This window comes from Spinacia oleracea, chromosome 6 (genome assembly GCF_020520425.1).
Source record: "Spinacia oleracea cultivar Varoflay chromosome 6, BTI_SOV_V1, whole genome shotgun sequence".
In the NCBI taxonomy this organism is placed as follows: Eukaryota; Viridiplantae; Streptophyta; class Magnoliopsida; order Caryophyllales; family Amaranthaceae; genus Spinacia; species Spinacia oleracea.
In genome coordinates, this window is record NC_079492.1 from 2,011,137 (window position 1) to 2,017,255 (window position 6,119).

Consider the following 6,119-nt stretch of genomic DNA (forward strand, 5'->3'; position numbering starts at 1 on the left):
AACAATTGTGAAAACTTCTTGATACTAATCAAGAAGAGAATTCTTTTATTATGGTAATGCCTCGATTACAATAATCTCTCCAACACAAGTTCCTCTCAAACTCGTGTTCCTCACAGTAATCTACTTCGATTACAACTCCTTAACTTCTCTCTCTCAGACTTAAACTCTAAGTCTAAACAGGATAACTCTATCCTTACTAATACAAAATATAATTCGTGTTTGGATAACTCTAGATATTAATAATGCTTTTGTGAGGATATAAGAAACTTAGGAACTTTGAATTAACTAGGACACAAACTGTTTTAGAAAATCTTAGACAAAACGTTTTTAGGAAAGCAAAAACTCTCAGAATGTTTGTGTACTTTAAACCAAAAACGATTTCCCTTTTATAGTGTTTATCCTTAGGGTTAGTTCCCTTCAAAACCTCAACTGCTAACTGCCAGCACTTTGGTCTCCACGTCCCTTGACTTGAGGAACAAGGGGAAGACCACTTCCCACGTTCAGCCATAAAGCAGTTGGTGATTTGACTCAATCAAACCCTAAAACATTTCTTTAAAACAGATTTTATTTATCTACAAAAACTTAGGAGAATTTTTAGGAAAATAAGTTTTGTTTAAATAAAATAAAACGTAAATCTATTTTATATTAAATATGCAAAACTTGTTTTTATTTATGAAAATGTTTTCCATAAAAATCGCTTCCAATAAAATAAATGGCCTAATTAAATCATAAGTTCCTTGAGTACTCTATATACCATTAGCATAATTAATATTTACATAAAATTCTAAGTACAGTGGACTACCTAGACTTCATGTCTTCCCTTTGTCTGGAACTTGCAACTCAGAAGCTTCAGACGTTCCAGCCAAGGAACATTGATGAGTTCCTTTCTAGCTAACACAGGAACTCTTGGCTATGAGTCTGTAATAGTTCTTGTGGATATTCGGAACTCTTGATATGTAACTGTGTTGCTCCTCTTGTGACTTCAAACTGGAACAGATACAACTTCCAGCTCTGAAACTCCATTGACTGTTCCAAGTGTACCTCAGGAACTTCACCAGTTTATTCAAGTTCCTATCCTAATAGAAACTTGGGCATATGCCTGTTCAAAGTCATTTAGCAACCATAATCAGGAAGTTTGCAATATGTGTGTGTCATCAACCAAAACTTAGGAACAACAAAATGAATACTCCGGAAACGGAAATATGAATCGCATCGGAAATATAAATATTATCCAAATCGTAGATGTTGCCGGAAACGGAAACATGGCACGTATCGGAAAATATTATCGGAAATGGAAATATTGCCGGAATCGGAAATATTGCCGGAAACGGAAATATTGTCAGAATCGTAAATATTATCGGAATCGGAAAATAATTCCGGAAACGGAAATATTAAATATTTGTTCGAAACGGAAATTAATTCCGGAATCGGAAATATTAAATATTGTTCGTATCGGAAATGAATTCCGGAACCGGGAATTTAATCGGAAGCGTATCGTACGAATAAGCATCGGACGAGGCCTGCCGGACGAGGGCCCAGCACGAAGCCAGGCCATCGCCCAGCAAGCCACACGCATCCAACAACACGCCAATGCCTCGACCAGGCCCAGCGCAAGGCCAGTCCCAGCCAAGGCTGGAGCGCGCGCACAAATGGGCTGCGGGCAGTGGGCCTGTGCGCCGTGCGCACAGCGTGGGCCGCAAGGCTTGCGCATGGGCGTGCGATGCTCGTGCGGTGCGTGTGTACGTGCTATACGAATCCTAAAGCTATCGGGATTCGTGCATAGATTAAATCCTAATCCTAAAAGATTAAAATAATTATTTAGAGTTCTAATAGGATTCTAATTAATTAATTAGTATTCTAACAGGATTCGGAATCCTTTCCAAGGTTCTATAAATATATGCCTAGAGTCATAAATTTATACACAAGTTTTCAAGTATTCAAAGCTAGGATTTTTAAGCAAAAAATCAGCCATAACTCTTTGAAGGAAATAATGCCCTTGGTCCAAGTATGCATTCTATGTTAAGTCTAATAAATGCGGTTCAGTATTAATTAACAAGTTAATAATTCAGTGAGATCAAGTGAGCTGAATGCCTAGCTAGAGGCCGCTTCAGTTCAAGTGGAATTAATGATATTAATCCACAGCTTACTCTTGACTGAACCCGTAGGGTCACACAAATAGTACGTAAACGGATCAAGTATTTAATGGCATTAAATACTCCATCTATGAATATTCGGAACCGACGGATCTTGGTTTCAGTGGGAGCTAAGATCGTCACAGGCAAGAAATGAATACTCCGGAAACGATGATATTGCCGGAAACGGAAATATGGATCGTATCGGAAATATAAATATTATCCAAGTCGTAGATGTTGCCAGAAACGGAAACATGGTACGTATCGGAAAATATTATCGGAAATGGAAATATTGCCAGAATCGGAAATATTGCCGGAAACGGAAATATTGTCAGAATCGGAAATATTACCGGAATCGGAAAATAATTCCGGAAACGGAAATATTAAATATTTGTTCGAAACGGAAATTAATTCCGGAATCGGAAATATTAAATATTGTTCGTATCGGAAATGAATTCCGGAATCGGAAAATTTAATCGGAAGCGCATCGTACGAATAAGCATCGGACGAGGCCTGCCGGACGAGGCCCAGCACGAAGCCAGGCCATCGCCCAGCAAGCCAAGCGCTCCGCACAAACAGCCACGCCAGGCCCAGCGCAAGGCCAGGCCCAGCAGGCTGCGCAGCGCGCACAGCACGCGCAGCGCGCAGCGCGCGCGGGCGCTGCGTGGGCTGCTGCTCGCGCGCACGCATGGGGCCCATCGTGGCAGCCGTGCGTGTGTGTGCAAGTGTTTGTGTTCGTGCACGTTTCCTAAAACATGCAGAGTTCGGTTAATGATTAAATTCCTAATTCTATTTGATAAATTAATTAAATTAGAGTTCTTGTAGGATTCTAGGTTTAATTAATTTGTATCTGAATAGGATTTCGATTCCCTTTCCATACCCCTATAAATATGAGGCTAGGGCTCACAATTTATAACAAGTTTCAAAGTATTCAAAAGTGAGTTTTTTGAGAGAAAATTAAAACACACATCTTGCTCATAAAAGTGCCGAAATTTTCTAGTACCTTAAGGGCGATTCTAGTTGGTCAATCTTAAGGCGGATCCGGACGTGCTGTGGACTATCTACGGAGGGACGACACTTGGAGTCCTAAAGACTTGTTCTTGTTCGGTTCGGGCGCAGCTAGGGAGGGCACGCAACAAAGAGTATGCATCTAAATTATGCTATATGATTATGTGTAAATAATATGTTGTCCTGGGTTAATGGTTGTTTCCGCATGATCTATGTAATGTCATATGTATCATAACCTAACAGTGGTATCACGAGCCCCTTATTATTTTCATAATCTAAATTGCATGAACATGGTTAAATATTACAAATTTGCAAGAATTAAAAGGGGTGATTAATTTTCGTAATTGTTAATTAATTGCAAATTGCGTTTATTTAATTATACGTACGCAGTTTTTCGGCAGTTTCTTCGTTACTCATCCGAATTGAGTGATTTTTGTGTCAATTCCGCATGTAAAAGGCATTCTAAAATTTTGATGCCGAACCCAGAATTCTCACATTCGAAGCCTAACTATGACTTTTCGAAGGTTTTAGTTTTTCGAATGCAAAATTTCGTAAATTTAAGATGTTAAATTAAATATTTGCGATTCTTGTTGATAAATCTTGAATTTTTGATTGACCTACTGCATATGTTTAACAAGTTTGAATGCCTAGTCTTGTTAATTATGCAATCTAATTTGTAATTATGATTAATTTGTTGAAAATTAGAATAATTTAGAATTAATTTGATTTTCATAATTAATTGTAATTTAATTAGAAACCTATGATTAAAAACCACCATAAAAATTGTAAATTTATGATAAATTTTAAATTTTTATGACCTAGACTTGAATCCATAACAATCGGAAATCAATTGGATAATAAACTTTCGATTTTTCGCCCTAAAATTATGAAATTAATATTATTTATTAATTTGTCATTAATTTTAAATATAAATTTTAAATTTTATGCGATTCGTTCATAAAACTTGCACGCACGAAGCAATGGACGCTTCGTGTTACCCTTAAGGGGTGTTGTATAATGCGGGCATGCGACGACGAGCAAGGGAGCTCGTCGCCCGTGCGGCTCGAATGCAATGAGCAAGGGCGTAGTGCACGAGCACAAGGCAGCAGCCCTGCCTTGTGTCGTGTGCCACGAGCAATGGACGAATGGGCATGGGCGAAGGGCGAGCCAAGGCAGTCGCGTGTGGGCAGCAAGCGAGCTGCGCCACAACGCGCGCTGCCTCGCACAAGAGCGCGCAGCCTCGCGCGCAGCGAGCGCAAGCTCGCGTGCCACGAGCGCTGCGCCCAGCATTGCTCGCGCGCACAGCGAGCGATGTCGCCCGCCCAGCGAGCGATGTCGCGCGCCCAGCGAGCGATGGCTCGCGCGCCCAGCGAGCGATGTCGCGCGCCCAGCGAGCGATGTCGCGCGCGCACTGCGAGCGATAGCTCGCGTGCGATGAGCGCTGGCGCGCGCAGCGAGCACCAATGCGTGCGGAGGCTTGCGATGGGGATGCAGCAGCTATGCGACGAGCGCATGGGCTGCGCGCACATGGCCAGCAATGGCTGTGTGCGTGCGGCCCATGGGCGTGCAACGCGTAGGGTGTTTGCGTTACGATTAAAGATCGTTTTGAATGTTTAATTTGAAAATTTCAGTTCACGTAATTTTAATTAATTTTAAAATTAATAATTTAAATTATTTTCTTGGATTTTAATTTTGAATATTATAATTATAATAAATGTTATTTATTCTAATTATTTTACTAAAATTAAAATCATGAATTAATTTAAATACGACTGAAATTAAATTAAACTTTTGGATTCAATTATAAATTGATATGAGCTTTAAATTTTAATTAAATTTGTATGTTTCCGGTTGGACTAGAAATACATTTTTATGTTTAAAATTAGTAAAGCATATAAATTTATTGGTTTAAGTGGGAGCGCTTTTTAGTCATAAACTCTTGATTAGGTCTACAAATCCTTAAGGTTAAAACAACTTGATTAGAATTAATAAGGACTGAATAATTGGTAGATTATTGGTGCCCTTGATTAATTGCTGCAAATGTTTACGTGATGCATAATGTGTTTTACTAACCAGCTATGTGGGCCATTCATGATAATGAATGGGTGAATGGTATATATTGTATATGTACTGTTTTGCAGGTTATGAAGTGACTAGTATGGCCCAAATAGGATAGAAAATATGGTCTGCGTACCATTAATTTGAATGTAATTGGTCTAAAGTACCAAAGTTATTTTTCAATTCAAATATGGTCTGCGAACCATCAAATAGTTGTAATTAGTTATAGCTTATCCTATTTGAAGAAAATGGTGCCTCCCACGGAGATTTTCAAGACGGACTTTGAAGTCAAAGCTTCAAGATGAAGTCGGGCCATACTAGATCACATTTATCTTATGCATGCCTTAAGTTATTTATTGTTTTAAATATGTCTTAAAATGCATGAGATCAAAAGCTTGATTATGTTGCATGATTAAGGATTTTAGTTCACTTAAAATCTAACCAACATAGTAAGAGCCTTAAGTTCCAAACTTAAAAATTGAGTTAAAAGGTGCCATGCCAAAATATACACTTCCTTGGATATCCTTTACATCAATCTAGTAATAGTTTTCGCTCAGCGAGGTGTTACTTATTGGTCCTAAAGGGGCAAGGTACACAAATAATTGTGAGTACATGTTAGTTTTGGTGAAACTCAACGATATAAGTAAGGAGTCCTTTTATGTCGTGGCAAATTCGATAGGTTTACCTAATAAGTTCTTAGACGTACCTATCAACCAAGAATAGTTTCTAGACTATTAGCAAAAGGCTTTTGCTTACCTAAGATGTTCTAGGATTAAGTCGACAAACTGTGCTTAGTTCTTCAATGATTTTAGGATCTTGGAATCATTTTATTCACACCTGCCGGAACACATAACTTGAATAAAATGCTTAATAAACATTGAATTATGCATGTATGCTAGAATTTAAGTTTATTAAGAGAAA